Below are 17131 nucleotides of genomic sequence, written 5' to 3'. Positions count from 1 at the left end.
GCACTGGCAACTTCGTTCCACTGATTAATTGTTCTAACTGTCAGGAAATTTCTTCTAGAACGAAGGAGAAATTTCCTGATGGTTAGAACAATTAATTTGTTATTCCTGCTATAGAATCTCCAACACTGACCTGATAACTCCCCATTATCTAATGCAGGGGTCCCCAACCCCCAGTCCATGGACCAGTACCAGGCTACAGCATGCCAGCAATCAGTCTGCACAAACAAGCAAAGCCCCATCTGTGGGATGCAGGCAACACACAAAACCACGCACCCTCCAGTCCACAGAAAAACCTCTCTCCATGAAACCAGTCCCTTTGGGGACCTCTGAACTAATGGACCTGGTAGAAAACAGAGTTTTACGTGAGTCATGCTATTGTACCAATATCCTGAGAAAACAAGGAAAATCCCAGAATTGTTATGTATCACAATTGCATTGTGTGAGAACCAGTGGTGGGATTCAAATATGTGAACAACTGGTTCTCTGTGTGGATGCTGGTTCCAGAAGTCCGTTCTGGGCCTGGGCAACAAAAAAATTAGCTACCGGTTCTGCCAAACTGGTGCGAACTGGCTGAATCCCACCACTGGTGAGAACCTATTAGAACCAATTCCATGCCCATGTTTATTTACACATAATATTCCTCTTCTCTTTGAATGTTTTAATCTTATTCTTTTTTTAAATAAATGATTTCCCTATATAATCTGATTCCCAATCATAATAAATAAATCAACAGAAACCGGGTAGCCTGACAACAGTATTAATCTTATATGGCAAGACCACTGCTGAAGAATAGAGGTAGAACTCTGACACCAGAGCAGAACATCCTGCAAGCAGGAAGCTCTTTAAAAAGCAAAAAAAAAAAAAAAAATTCCCTCTGGTTTTAAAAAGCATATTGTTCTAAAACAGAGGTGAACATCCTATGACTCGAAAGTTTATGTTTATTCAGCTCTCAAATTAATTTTAAAGCTCTTTACAGCAAACAAGCAATTTAGGTTTCCAGCAAAAGCAATATATTCTTTTTTTGGCACATTGTATGTAAGGAGGGAAGGGGGAGTGCCAGAGAAATATAAATGCTTCAAAGTAAGAAAGGGCACCTCATCCATTGTTGCCATTGGTTGCACCCATCCTTATAATAAGATCTTTCTTCAAAGGATGGTCCTATGGAAATTCAGATCTTGATGGATGAATTGTCCTCTCAACAGACAATTCAATGGCAAAGACACCTTTACAATATATAGAAGCAACATGTGTTACCCATCATCAAAGGAACCCTCATAGGTTCTGCACAGAGAGTTGGAGACAGAATGAAAAACAACAAAATCAGTAATTGGTTTGGGGGGGAAAACATGCTTGTGGGAAAAACTGCATTCTATCTCAATGCTCAGCTCTATAAGATAGTTTTCAACTTACAACTATTAGTTTAGCACCGTTCAAAGCTATCTGCAATCTTCCCAGCTGGCTTCTGACAAGGAAAGTCGAAGGAGAAAGCCAGATTCATTTATGATCAACTGCAATGATTAAAAATAATTTAAGAGTGATAATGGGCGTATTAGAATACTATTAATTACATCCAGGGAAACAACTGGCACTAATATTTCTAGATGCCCAAAAGGCATTTGATAATGTTTCCTGACAATTTATGACTCAGCAATTACAAATAATTTGGACAGAATTTTACAAACATGATAAAAACAATATACAATAAACAAACAGCGAAAGTGATTGTGAATGGAGACTTTACTGAGAACTTTGAGATAAGAAAAGGTACAAGGCAAGGATGCCCATTATCTCCACTGTTATTTGTTTTTACTCTGGAAGTTTTAAATATAAATATTAGACAAAATATAGAAATTAAAGGGCTAGAAATAAAAGGCGAAACATATAAACTACAAGCATTTGCTGATGATTTGGTATTTATTTTAGAAGAATCTTTGGAGATGATTCCTAAACTATTGGGAAAGATAGAACAATATGGAGAAATAGCAGGACTGAAAATAAACAGAGAAAAAACCAAAGTAATAGTTAAAAACCTTACAAATAAACAAAAAAAAAAACAAATGTCAGAAAAAACAGCATTGCAGATAGTTAAAAAGGTCAAATATCTCGGAATACATTTAACAGTAAGATGTTCAACGATAAAAGAAGATAATTACACAAAACTATTGAATCAAATAAAAATGGATCTGGAAAAATGGAAAAACTTGCAATTGTCAATACTAGGAAGAATTGCTACAGTGAAAATGAACATACTACCAAAAATTTTATTCTTATTTCAAACAATACCTATAAAACTTGAGAAAAATTTTTTTGAAGACTTAAATTCCCTAATTTTGAAATTTATTTGGCAAAGAAAGAAAGTTAGAATTAAGATGAAAATGTTACAAGATGCCAAGGAAAATGGAGGACTTGATCTACCGGAGTGGATTTTATATTATCAAGCAACTGCATTAACATGGGTAAAAAAGTGGATAACTTTTAGAAATAAAGGCTGTTATATCTGGAGGGGCATGATTTACAATTGGGGTGGCACACTTTTTTATGATATGGGAAAAATAAAGTTCATAAATATTTCCAAAATCATTATATAAGAAATGCATTGTTAACAAAATGGGAACAAATACAATCTAAAATATATTTGAAAATTCCAGGGTGGTTGTCAATAATGGAAGCATTTGTACACCCAAATTTAGTGAACTTTGAAAAAATCTGGACATATAGAGATATTCTAAACTCTGAAGGAAATTTAAAATCTAAACAAGAAATGGAAAATCAGGGTATCAATTTATTATGGTGGACAGATTTACAAATGCAAGCTAGATATGATAAAGAGGTTAAACTGTATGGATTTTACAAGGAACAAACTGTGTTTGATAAGACATTGTTAACTTCTGATAAGAAACTAATTAATAAAATGTATAATTTTCTATTAACTTTGAAAATGGAAAGAGAACAAGTTAAAGAAACAATGATAAGATGGGCAAATTTTTTGGATATAATATAGAATTAGAAAAATGGCAAAATCTATGGGAAAGAAATTACAAACTGATAATGTCAACTTCTTACAAAGAAAACTTATATAAAATGTTTTATAGATGGCACTTGCCACCAGCAAGATTAGCAAAAAAAACATGTCAGATAAATGTTGGAAATGTAAACATAAGTCAGGCACGTATTATCATGTTTGGTGGACATGTGACAAAGTAAAGAGTTATTGGAAAAAAGATACATACCTGGCTAGAAAAGATGTTGGGAGAACATGTAGAGTTTAAACCTGAACTTTTTTTATTAGGTATAATGCCAGAAAAGACTAATAAACAAAGCTTATATTTGATTTTGCATGTCACAACAGTGGCAAGAATTATATTTGTGCAATACTGAAAATGAAGGAATACCATCAAATGAAGAAATAATCAAAAAAATACTAGAATGCACAGAGATGGACAGACTGACTATAAGCCTGAAAGAAAAAGAAGAAACGGAATATTATCAAACTTGGGACTTATTTTATTGATGGCTAGAGGAAAGAATAAAGGATTAGGAATTAAATATGTATTAGCAAATGTAAACTCAGACAGCACGTTGGTTGAAAAATTATTACTGAATGTATGAAACAAAAAACTAATAAAAAACTTTTACAAAAAAAAAATAAATAACAACTGCAGTGATTTACTTAACAACTACAGCAAAAAAATTATGTAAAATTCAGCATGACTTACTTAACAACTGTTTTGCTTAGCAATGGAAATTCTGGTCCCAAGTGTGATTGTAAGTCAAGGACTATATGTACATGGTTAGTACAGACAGCAGTTGCATTCATACAACATTCCTATCCTATTCCCTGAATTAATTTATTTTCTAAGTTGCAGAATAAACTGATCTCAAAGGCTCAGTTCATACCAAATAATCTACAAAATAATCCACTATCCAATAGACCATGTTTAACAGGATTAAGAAAAATGATTCATCTTGGAATGTTCTGAAAGCAAAATAAGCCATTCCAATCTCAAAATAAAGCATCTCAAGTCTTCTGGAATGATGCCACATTGAACCAGTGGTGCTGAAAGACTCAGAACATCTTTGTTCTGAGAATAGGCCATTTCCAAAACACTGAATGATCCATTTTGGTATCAGAAGTTTCCATCATGAATTATTTTGCGCACCTCAAAAGCTTAGCATATTACGTGGATGCATCTGCTAGGTTCATAATTCACCTGGAGAAGAGTAAACAATTTAGTTATGAGTATTAGGTGAACAAACCATTGTATGTAAAGATCAATTCCCTAAACATCAGAAGAGTCCAATAAGAAAACTTCCTCACATTAAATAAACTAAGATCAACTCCTTGGTTGTTAAATCACATTATGTTTAATGAACTTGGGCCACAGCAAAGCTAAGGGACCCAAGATAAGATAAACTCCCCTTCAACATTGCTATCCAATAATTTTGGAACATCTTCAATCATTTGTGCATCTCTTTCACCAAATGTTGTACAAAAATAACTTTTCATATGACTGAAGAGAGAAAAATGGCATAGCAGAGCACCATACCTGTAACTCAAAAGACTCCAAGTAATGGCTTTGGAAGCAATTCCAAGTACTGGGTCATCTAAACTGTGCCTGTTGTGTCTATGCATAGGAAATAGACCTGAACAATATTATACTGTCCAGTTTTGAGTCTGCAGCAGCATTCATAGATATATGAGATATTTTACATATCTCTAAAATAAACTTATCAACCTATTCTTAAGTAGGTGAAGCAAATGCACACTGAACAACAATTTCAAGTGCTGTAGGAACAGAGAGCAAAAGCTGATGGTGCTGCAAAATTCAGGTTTTAAAGCAATGACAAGCTCCCTTCCCTTGTGCCTTTCCAGGTGTTTCTGCCTTGTTAGATTTATGGATTTTTTTCCCATCATCATCACACACACACACATAAAAAGACAGCTTTAGATGAAGAAAAAGCAAGACGTAAGCAAAATGTAGACATTGCTTTTCCTGTATGGATCTCTAGAAATGTACTCATTCCAATTGATCTAATCATTTTGCCTTTTTCCTTCTCTGCTCCTCTAATGATAAAAATCTGTCACTTTTATGAGAGTTGTTTTTCTGCTGTTGTTCTTCTTAAAGCATTTTAGTTGTCCATATAGAGTCTAAACTGTGGCAGAACTCTAAGCGGGGATACTTTTCAGTAAAATTGCCATCTCTATTGTAACTTTTGTTGTTAAAAGAAGAACTTGTGTCGTGCTGGATTTAATTTCCACATTCAAAGACTGCCTTGCAGAAACCATATCCCTGAATGTGCTATGAACATGATTCAAGCATATAGTTTCTCATCTTTGTGGGGTCTATTTAAAAACAATAGGTTTATTCATGTAGGTATTTCATACTATGCTCCTTGAGGATGCATACATGCACACTCTAATAAAACACTCAAATCTTAAAGTCATGGCAACAACAGGGAAAACAAAAGAGCAAGCAAACTAAATTTAAAAATTAAGAAAAAGAAATATAAAAGTCAACTAAGATACAGGTAGTATAATGTGATATGCTTTAAAAAAAACTTTTATTGTTTCTCTCCTCTCGCTTGGTTTATTTAAAAAAATATGTACACACAATTCCCATTTAAACCATTTCAAAGAGGCTTATTTGCTATTCGAACTCCCACTCTCACAGGAGCAAAATTTTCTTGTGAATGTCCCAAAGGTGCTTTTTCAAGAGGCAACTGGACTTTCTTCTTTTTCTTTGAAGACGTTTCACTTCTCGTCCAAGAAGCTTCTTCAGCTCAGTTACAGAGCTGAAGAAGCTTCCTGGATGAGTAGCGAAATGTCTTCAAAGGGAAAACAAGGAAGTTCAGTTGTCTCTTGAAAAAGCATCTTTGGGACAACCTAGATGACTGAGAATCTCCATAAACATTTATTGTGAATGGTCAGCAAGAACAATGTGATGATTTCAAACTGGAATAAAAAGCAAATTTGGAAACTGGATAATAATCATCCAGTACAGTTTGATCCTAAAATGTTTAAGAGTGATAAAGTTTCCACTGGTTGCACTGAAAAGGCATCATACTTGATGCAGCATCAATTAGGCAAGTAAATTAAATCCAGTATGGACTTCTTTGTGATCAAATTTTTGAAATCCACTGAAAGATGCACCAGCATAGCCCAGATGCCAGCAATGAATAAACTCTACAAACATTCAACCTTCTTCAGCTAAAAATGTGCTCCCTTCCAAAAAGAGTATTTCTATTGAAAATTGTTATGTCCTGAGCCTGCAAATTAGACTCTTGAATAGAGTCTAATTCTATTGGCTTTCAAAAGCCAATAGGAATTGTCCAGGCTGTCTCTGCCCTGCTGAGCCCGCCAAAAGTCCCATTTTGCAAATGGTGCTGCAAGTTGTCTGCAGCGAAGGAGAGCTGTCTGGAAGTTTCCACCCCTCCCTGCTGAGCAACTACTAAAAATGTAAGGCCAGGGGTGGGAGGCCGGCGGGCGCAGGGAGGGTTGCTGGCACGTGTGGGGTCTGGCGGGTGCCTTACCTCCCTTGGGCTGGGCCAGCTGGTGGCCCAGCCGGTGGTCGGCCTGTTCCGTCTCTGCCGCTTGCCAGCTACGCCTCGGCCAGTGCAGGGGGCGGCACCACGCATGTGCGGCGCTCCCGGGCAGGGAAAGTCCTCGACTTACGACCAGTTGGATAGTCCTCAACTTACGACCGGTTGGGTAGTCCTCGACTTACGACCGGTTGGGGGTTGTGGCATTAAAAAGGTTGAGAACCACTGTTTTAGAACCTGTAGATTCAAGTCCATGGGAACCTCCTATAGTAACGCCTCTCAAAGCTAATGGGGACATACGCATATGTGCAGACTACAAGTGCACACTAAACAAGGCGCTGCAAACAGCACGCGTACCCAGTACCAGTAGTCAGCCATATCTTGGCCTCCCTCAAAGGGGGGCAAGTTTTTGCAAAGCTAGATCTGGCATAGGCATATCAACAATTACCTGTTGATGAAGCAGCTGCTGAGGTACAGACCATTGTAACGCACAGGGGTGCATTCAAGGTCAAGAGACTGCAATTTGGGGTAAATGTAGCCCCTGGCATATTCCAAAGTGTCATGGAGAGCACACTTAGAGGTATCCCTGGAGTCTGCCCCTATTTTGATGATGTCCTTATAGCTGGAGAGTCATCTCAAAACTTAGCAGAGAGGTTAAGGGCTGTCTTGCTCCATTTTCGAAGAGCAGGCCTTAAGTTGAAGAAGGATAAGTGTAAGATTGGAGTCATATCTACTGATTTCTTAGTATTCAGGATAGATGCTCAAGGTATTCACCCTGCTGAATCTAAGTTGAAGGCTATACAGCAGGCCCCAAGCCCCAAGTCTAAAAGTGAGCTGCAGGCTTTTCTGGGCTTCTTGAATTTTTACAAAGCATTTCTCCCTCACAAAGCTGCAGTAGCAGAACCACTACATAGGCTTTTAGACAAGCAGGCATCTTGGCAGTGGGCAAAAGTCCACAAAAAGAGCTTCAATGAGGTTAAGACCTTGCTCACGTCTAATGCTGTGCTTGCACATTTCAATGAAGAATTGCCTGTCTGCATTGCCTGCGATGCATCTCCTTATGGGGTGGGAGCTGTACTTAGCCACTTGAGGGCTGATAGGACACAGGTTCCTGTGGCATATCACTCTAGGACTCTGTCTTCTGCTGAGTGTAATTACGCCCAAATAGACAGGGAAGCACTGGCCATAGTGGCTGACATTAAGAAATTTCATGATTTCTTATATGGCCGCCATTTCACGGTCTACACTGACCATAAGTCTCTGTTGGGGTTGTTTACAACTAACAAACAAACCCCTCATATTATATCCCCTAGAATGCTGAGGTGGTCCATTTTCCTGTCAGCATATGATTATACTTTAGTTCACAAACCGGGTAAGGAAATGGGCCACGCTGATAGCCTAAGTAAGCTACCTCTCAAACTGGTAGAAGCTGATCCTGCTCCTGCCATCAATATTCTCTCTATTCAGGAGTTGCCTGAATCTCCTCTCAATGTCAGGGATGTGGCTGCAGAAACCGCCACCGATCACACTCTTACACGTTTGCTTTCATGGGTGTTGTCAGGTTGGCCAGACAGGAGTCCAGGTACTGAGTTCCAAAGCTTCTGGCTCAAGAAGCATGAGTTATCCACTTTTAAGGGTTGCCTATTATGGGGTAGCAGGATAGTTATCCCGGCCTCATTGAGGCCTAGAATCTTGGTCTCTCTGCATAAAGGACATCCTGGCATTGTCAGGATGAAAGCGCTTACGCGCAGCCATCTTTGGTGGCCTGGGCTATATAGGGATATCGAGGCTCAGGTGCACAGGTGTCAGTTGTGCCAGCAGTCATGGCCAGAAATGCCTCAGGCCCCGGTTCATAGGTGGGAGGAAACTCAGGCACCATGGTCCAGGGTGCATATAGATTATGCTGGGCCCTTTCAGGGGCAATTCTTCTTGGTTGTTGTTGATAGCCATTCCAAGTGGCTAGAGGTTGTTCCTGTTTCCTCCACTACTACTGCCAGAACAATCCAGAAGTTGAGAGGCATTTTTGTTGTACATGGCCTCCCAGATGTTCTAGTTTCAGATAACGGTCCTCAATTCACTTCTTCTGAGTTCCAGGCTTTTCTTCAGGCCAACCTGATCCGACATGCGACTTTGGCTCCTTTCTACCCCTCCACCAACGGAATGGCTGAGCGTATGGTGCGCATCACCAAGGATGCCCTCAAGAAGCTGACTTATGGTAACTGGCATCACAGGTTAGCAGACTTTCTTCTTGCATATCGCACCACACCTTGTACTTCTACTGGAAAGAGCCAGGCTGAACTACGTTGGGGCCACAGGCTCATAACTAAGCTAGACAGGCTGCACCCTGATCAGATGGCGTCTCAGGCTTCACAGCCTAAGGCAACAAGGAGCTTGCAAGTGGGTGCTCCAGTCTGGACTCGGAACTACGGGTCTGGTCATCTTTGGATTCCAGCTGTGGTCTGCAAGGTGTCTGGACCTTTGTCCTATGAGGTGTCCTTGGGCGACGGCCGCGTTCTCAAGCGGCACATAGATCAGCTGCGTACGAGACTGGACTCTTCCTCTGACGCTCTGGGCTCTGCTCTGGGGGGAGGAGGAGGGTTATATTGGGCATTTTGGGGGTCACTATCAGCAGTCACTGGCTGCTGAGGAGGCCGGAGAAGGCCCATCTCAAGTTTCCGCAAGTGTTCCCAACAGGAATTCATTGGGACGGGGAACACTCCCCATACCATCACTTACTCCAGCCAGGGAGTCACACAGGGAGTCCCCACACTACTCACACACATCATACAGCACTCCAGACAGGGAGACTGACCGGGGATATCCAAACAAATCAAGAAATACAAGAGAACTGGCATCAACTCAAGGGAACTGGCCCAATTCTGCAACTGCTCCCAGAAGGAAGTCAATTGAAAGGGGGGTAGACAGAGAGGCAAATCCTGATTCTGGCACCTCTAGCACTGACTGGGGGGCCACAAGGCATTGGGGCACAGCAACTACCCCAGACAATCCATCTGCCGGGTTAGGGGATGAGGGGCTGTGTTTCCAAGGAAGGTCCATTGTGGACCTGGAGAATACCACAAGTCCAAGGGACGCTGGTTGGGATTTAGAGGGTCCCGCCAGCCAGCAGATGGGCAGGTCAACCAGGTATGGGAATGAGCACAGTCCTGGCCTGCCAAGCCTGGAGGGCGAGCAAGCAGGCCAGGTAACAGAACCAGGGTCACCTGGGTACCAGAGGCAGCAAAGAGTGGGCACACCTAACCTGGGGAGCAGGGAAGCCAAGGATGTTCCCTGGGTCCGAGGAGGTCGCAACAGGTTAAATACCCACTCAAACATCTTAGGGAGTTTGTGACATTGCTGTCAAGTCCCAGGGAAACAATGCAGAAATGTCATAAATGAATGGTGAAGTTATTTGGGGTTTTTTTGGAAATCAGATATAGTTATTCCCAAAACGATAGCATGGTATCACACAAAGATGTGGTTTAAGAGTAACATCTATGTTCCACAGTCCATGCATTTGATTAATGGAATCTTATACCATGTCCCTTCATAGAGGTCGCACATGTGTGCAGAGAAAGCTTCATCTGGGGGGAAGAGGTGTTGTGTCCTGAGCCTGCAAAAGCAGGCTCAGGACATTGCTATGGTCCCGGGGTTTCTGCAAGCTGCCCGGGACTAGACTGAGAGGTGCCAGCCTTGCGCGCATGCATGAGGCATGAAAGCACGCCATTAATTGTAGCTTTTTTTGCCCGGGGATCCGGACACTAAATAAGAGACCTGCGAGTCTCACTGTTGTTGTTGTAGTGAGCAGAAGGAGAAATAAAGAACTATTATTTCTAACATGTGTGATCTTCATTCACCATCGAATGAAGGACTTAACAAAAATAAATTATGCTTTTGAAAAAAAAAACCCCAAAAGAGCAATTTCAAAAGAAGATGAAATATTGGAGAGATTTACATTTTTAAAAGAATGCTCTGCAGAAATTCATATTTTAAAAAACTTCAGGGAAAAGTGCATTTATGTAAAGAAATATCTTAAAAACAACTATATGCAATAGGTTGTGTGCAAAACCTTGTTTTTGATATGAGTTATGATTTTGTTTTTTGTTTTTTTTAATGAAAGGTTTTTTATTTGCCTTGCTTTGCTTATAAATCTGAATTCATCCTAAATCCCGCTTGGTTTATCTGTTTGCTGTTCAGCTAATTAATTTTCATATGTCTGTGCAACTGCCTGGACATGTCCTAGAAGTTTTCTTGACAAGATTGCAAAAGTGGTTTCCATTGCCTTCTTCCTAGGGCTGAGAAAGGGTGACTGGCCCAAGGTTACCCAGCTGGCTTCCTGACCTAGGCGGGACTAGAATTCACAGAGTCTCCCAGTTCCTAGCCTCTCTTCCAAGCCCTAGTCAAAGCCTCTCCCTCAGTTGTTGGTCCAAAATATGCAGCTCACATTGTAATGTACCCTACATACCATGGAACTGGTACATAGAATACTGTACATAGAATACTGTCTTACTGTATACAATCACTCCTTATGTGACTAATAAAATGTAGTACTGTGAGCACCTAGAGAGCAAATATAGCCGTAATTAAACACAGTAAGACTGAGATCATTTTAGTTAAAGCAAAACAACTGAAGAGAAAAAGAACACATTTGATCTCTTAAAGCACAAGTTAACTATAAAGAAAGAAAAGGGTTTTGAACATAAAAAGAGAAGAATAAAAAGAAATGTTTGGCAGGGTTGAGAGGATTTCCTGTCTTGAGTTCCTTTACTGTTCTGCCTTTCTTCTAGTTTAATTAGAAGAATTTCTAAAATTAATTCTGGATCATGTGTCAATTGCTTTCAAATCCTTCTATTGGTTGGAATTTTTGTCCCCTGACCACATTTCCACATAAACATCTGTTGGCAGTTGCTGGATCTGTGTTCACTTGTCCCATGTGATACCTCCACAGCTAGAATCTACCATTTTTCAATCAAGTACTTGTATTTATTGGATCATCCTGGAAAGGAAGATGTATACATAGCTTTTCCACCCAGATGGGTTTCACTTGAGAATATGATCTTCCTGAGTTTGAGTTTAATCATCAGTCTCAGTTTATGGCTTGCTCCTCAGTCTTTCTGTTTATCTTTCGCTCCTGACTCATAAATTGTTTTCTGGTCTCCATTTCATCTTTACTGGTGGCCTATCAAGAGTCCTTAATTGAGTGCACCAATAAAACACTGCAGTAAAATCATATTGATGCAACTGTGTGCATGATTGCATCAAGATTCAGATTCCAGAATCATTGCCAAGTTTCTCTTCCTGGTTACCACATAAAAGTATTCCATGTGGAAGCTCTTTTGAGGACTCTTTTGGCCTACCTGGGTTATAACTCAATAAATTGACGTGTTCATATGGACAAATGAACTTCTCCAGATGATCAGAGTTTATACAGTATCACTCAGAACAACTGTTCCGAATGTTTCTACAACTCCCAGGCTTCCTCATTAAAGCCCATATCTCCAGGGCCATCCAAAAGTTATCATTTCACAATATCCAAACAGTTTTCCATTCTTCATTTAGAGGCTTATATGTCAACCCCTTAACACTGTCAGAAGCCATGTGATCATGCTGAACAGCTCTGGCAATTCACTGTCATAGCTCTTATAATAGCAATCAACTTGAATGGCTTGGAAAGGATTAGGTAAGTGTCAGAATCCAATTATATTTCATCTTTAGTTATCAAATATAGAAAACCCCAATTCTGCCTTCTCTGGATTCTGCCATAAGAGGGAGAGAAGGGGGAGAACAAAGGGGCTTTATGGCCCTCACTTCCTTCAGTATACTTCTAAGGAACTGAATGTGTGTATTGCAAAAGAACTAAACATAAGAATGGGGCCGTTTTCCTTTCATGTAGTTTCTTTGAAGTCTCCATTCAGCCGGGCAGTAATGAAAAGGGGGTGGAAGTGTAATGCCTGAGACTGTCGCTTAAAGAAGGGTTTGATTGGGTGGGGCTACTGGGGAACCCCTTAAAACCTTGAATTGGAGAGCTTGGACCCCAAGTCCTGTCTAGAATGCATGCAACCATTTTCTCTTAATAAAGGATTCCTGTTGGAAGAATTATTCCAAGAGTTCTGTCTTCTTAAGATGCAAAGTGGGGTGGGTCCTTACATTAGACAGGACTTGCAAAATTAATCCACCTGGAAGGGAGACCCTTGCTGGCGGATTTTGCAAAAAATTACCATGTCAGACAATGGAGCAAGAAAGGGGGGAAACTCCCTGGAAAGAGAGCCGCTGACCAAATTGGAACCTTGCCAGATGTTGGGATCCGAGAGGTCAGATTCCTCAGGAGAAGAAGTGGTGGAGACACGGGACCACAAGCCTCGCTGGTCAATGGGCGTTGGAAAGAAAAGTGAGTGGAGAAAGGAATCAAGAAAGGTGACCCTGAGACAGGGGACCAAGCAACCAGAATGGAAGCAGGAGATGGAGAAATCCCTGCACGCAAGTGAAGAGGGAGAAAGCTGGGCACCGTACTCAGACTGGATCCTAGAGAAAGCTATTGACCTGATGAAGAGAACTCTCAGCTCCCTAGGAGAGGAGAATCCTGAGCCCTACAGCCGCCCCAGCTCCTGGAGCCGCAAAGGGAGAGACACTGAGGGGGGCGTGGAACCTGCAACCCCGGGGACATCTGCTGATCCAGTAGTCCCCACCCCCTACCGGACCACAGATGGCAATCTGGATGGAAGACACTACCACCAACAACGGAGGCACCGATCCATTCCAAGACGTCCGCCGTTGGAGGTGAAATTCAAAGGGGAGCCAACACGTTTGGGTTTTTCCTAACCCAAGTCCACAACTACATGGAGGAATACGGGCAGGACATTCCCAGCGACAAAGCCCGCATCCGGATCATGCAATCTGCATTGGATAGACCGGCTGCAGATTGGGTGGTGAACTTGCATGACTCCAATGCCCCAGAACTCAGTAACTTCAACCGTTTCATGTCCTCTCTGAGAAGAAGATTTGAAGACCCCCTGGCTGATCGCAAAGCCCGTGAAAGGATAAAAATGATGAGGCAAGGCAAACGCCCGGTGGCTGAATATACACAGGAATTCCGGGCCATTGCCAGCAAACTGAATTGGCCAGAAGACATCCTCCTTAGCCATTTCAAAGATGGACTAAATTATGATCTATATGATGCTTGCCTGCCCTGAGGGGACCCACACCAACTTGAGGAACGGTATATCTTGGCAGAGGAAGCAGAGATCGACATATTGAAGAGACACCGCCGAGGAAAACAATGGAGCCGCCCCCCACCTGAGCTGACACACGAACCGGTGAAATCATTGGCTACAGACAAGAAGCAAATGGGGTGTTTCAAGTGCGGAAGAGAAGGGCATCGAGCTGTACAATGCCGCTCAAAGGCCCCCCAGCACAACCCAGACAGATCCCCAATCAACAAATCCGGAAAGTCTTCAGCTAAGCCAAAAGAAACTGCCATGAGAATGATGGAAATTGTGGAACCCCCCACTTCTGCTCACCAAGGGGAAAGAACTCCAGCCTACACCACAGGGCCGGTGGATGCCTCAGATGACAGCTCGGAGGGCGAACCCCTGGTAAGTGGACACATCACACCCATCCTCAAGACAGTGACTATATTAATCCCCCCCATGCCCGAAGCTGTGAAGGTGAAAGCCTTAATAGACTCTGGCTGCACCCGCTGCCTCATTAGCCCAACACTAGTGGGGAATCTGGGCATCCCATCGAGGAGACTGGAGCAACCAATCTCATTTGGCCAGTTAGATGGATCCATAGCGGAGGGGGGTGCCAGCTACCCTAGCCACTCTACCAATACACCTCTCCCTGGGCAAACATGAAGAGGACATAATGTTTGTGGTGACCCCAAGCATGGAATGCCCAATGATTCTAGGGATGAAATGGTTGAAAAAATGGAACCCCTGGGTAAATTGGAGGATGACAGAAATCAAATTCCTGAAGGGGGACCCTATGGACTTAAAACCCCAAGGGAGGCTACCAGAATCAAGAATAGAAAAAGCATCCATAGGAAAGGAAAAAAGAGGAATATAGAGATCTTGCTGAAGTTTTCAGTGAAGAGAGGGTGAATGAGCTCCCCCCCCCACCGACCCAAGCTGAAGACTTTCCAGACTGTACCGTTGAATTCAAACCTGGGGCAAAACTCCCGAAGCCCAGATTATACTCCATGAGCCCAAAGGAAAAGGAGGAAATGGAGAGATTTATTAAAAAAAAACCTAGAGAGAGGTTTCATTGAGCCAGCCAAGCCTAAAGTGGCTGCCCCGGTCCTTTTTAGAGAGAAGAAGGATGGCTCTTTATAGGGCCCTGAATACAATCAGTGAAAGCAACCTATACCCTCTGCCCCTCATGAAAGACATGCTGTCACACCTCTCGAAAGGGAATTTTTTTTCTAAACTAGACCTAAGGGAAGCTTACTATCACATGAGAATTAAGGAAGGGGACGAATGGAAGACTGCATTTAACTGCCCCATGGGGTGCTATCAATTCAAAGTCTTGCCATTTGGATTACAAGGGGGCCCTGCAGTCTTTATGCAATTAATCAATGACGTTCTAAGGGAGCACCTGTTTAAAGGGGTCCTTGTTTACTTGGACGACATTCTTATCTTCACCGAAACGAAAGAGGAACATGTCAACCTTGTCAGAGTGGTTTTAAAGAAGCTGCGAGCCGCCCACCTATATGCCAAACTCTCAATATGTGAATTCCACCAGGAAAGGATAGACTACCAAGTTTATCGCATATCCCCCCAGGGCATTGAAATGGACCCAGAGAAGGTCAAAGCAGTATTAGATTGGGCACCACCCCGCACAAGAAAGCAACTACAAAGTTTCCTGGGCTTTGCAAACTTTTACCGCCAATTCATCCCCTCATTTACCCAGATAGCCTTGCCCCTCACTAACTTACTGAACATGAAGGGAGCATCCTCAGTAAAACCTAGCCAGCCACTAACATGGACAATGGAGTGCCAAGCAGCGTTTGAGAGATTAAAGAGACTTTTTTCTGCCGAACCAGTACTAAGGCACCCAGACATGGACAAGCCCTTCGTAATACAGGCAGATGCAAGTGATGTGGCAGTGGGGGCTGTTCTATTACAAGAAAATGATGATGGGACTTCCGGTGGATTTTGCGCGCGCGATGGCGGCTACTTTGTAGCCGTCTCTCCTGGGTAAGTGTAAGAACCGCTATGAACAGCAGACATCAGCTGTTCAGCGGTTCAAAATCCCCCTCCCGGGCAAAGGGGGGGGGGGTAGAGAGTGTCTGAATAGTGGTAGAGCCTCTTTTGCACCCCCAAGTTTTTTGGGGGGGGGTGAAAGGAGTGCTCCCACGGAGTTCAGACTTGTCTCCGCTTCCCAGCTGTTTTTGTCCTCAGGGACAAAACGAGCCGCTGCAAACACCTCCGTGCTTAAAGAGAACTGGTGAGTTTTTTTTTATAAACGGACAGAGCTGAGTAGAGGATTTAGTTTTTCCTTTCTTTGATTTATTTGGATTTTAAGTTTTAAGACTTGCTTCTATTTTTATTCTCTCTTTTTATTTTTTTTTCTTTGTTGAAAGGGAAAGTAAAATGGCGATCGGCAAATCTCTCGGTGTTTTTTTTCCTGAAGTTAGAATGCTGACCGGCAGGCTTTTTGGTGTTTCTCTTTCTTTCCTTTCTCTTTCCCTTTTTATTTTCTTATGATTGGAATGGTTGTTTTTGGTATCTCTAAGTATTTTTTTTGGAACGGACTTTTTCTATTTAATTAATTTTTTTTTTCTTCTCCCTTCTTTTTATGGTAATGACCCTTTTTTGAAGGACTTTTTTCTGTTTAATTTCTTGCAATTTTTAAGAAGGAGTAAAGCTTTTTTTTAATTCTTTTTCTCTTCCTTTTTTTTTCCCTTTTTTCTTTTTATTATAATGACCTTCTTTGGAGGGAGTTATGATTTTTGAAGGAATTTTTATAATTTTTTAAGAAGGGCTAAAGGTTTTTCTTTAAGATGGCTCCAAAGCGTCCAGGGATTTCTACAGCTTCTAAATCAACAGTTTCACCCTCTTCTGGGGGTCAGCTAATAACTATGAAGGATTTGCAAAACATGATGGGAGATGTTATAATTCAAATTAGGGCAGAAATGAAAAAGATTTTAGAGGAAAATAATAAGATCTTGAGACAAGATTTTGTTTTGGCTTTAGAAGGAGTTGCTTCTGTTCTTGAAAATGTGAACTCCCATGTGGAAGAGGTAGATGAAAAAGTGGACATAATGGAGGGGAAAATTGAAAGTATGGAAAAAGAAATGGAAAATGAGATTCTTATGCTTCAATATGGACAAATGGAATATGCCTTAAGAATCAGAGGCCTGGAAGAGTCTTTGCAAGGAGATTTGAAAGAGATGGTTGCAAAGGATTTTGCATTGATTTTGAATAAAGAAAAAGAGGGAATACTTAGTGAAATTGAAAAATTATTTAGGGTTAACTCTGTGGTGGCAGCACAGAAGAATCTGCCAAGAGATGTGGTAATTTACTTTGGTAAAAGATCTTTACGCAATGAAATTGTGCAAGCCTATTATCAGAAGAGATTTCAAATTGCTTCACAA

At 41.5% G+C, this 17131-nt stretch overlaps 1 protein-coding gene across 6 annotated transcripts in view; it reads right to left on the bottom strand.

The window, feature by feature from the left end:
* PTPRU (protein tyrosine phosphatase receptor type U) overlaps window positions 1-17131 on the bottom strand; it is a 691901-nt gene that overhangs the window by 233443 nt on the left and 441327 nt on the right. The window lies entirely within an intron of this gene.

This window comes from Crotalus tigris, unplaced genomic scaffold (assembly GCF_016545835.1).
Source record: "Crotalus tigris isolate CLP2741 ecotype Arizona unplaced genomic scaffold, ASM1654583v1 scf7180000017628.32516253702:7417878, whole genome shotgun sequence".
Classification (NCBI taxonomy): Eukaryota; Metazoa; Chordata; class Lepidosauria; order Squamata; family Viperidae; genus Crotalus; species Crotalus tigris.
This window is presented reverse-complemented; position numbering and strand designations above follow the sequence as displayed.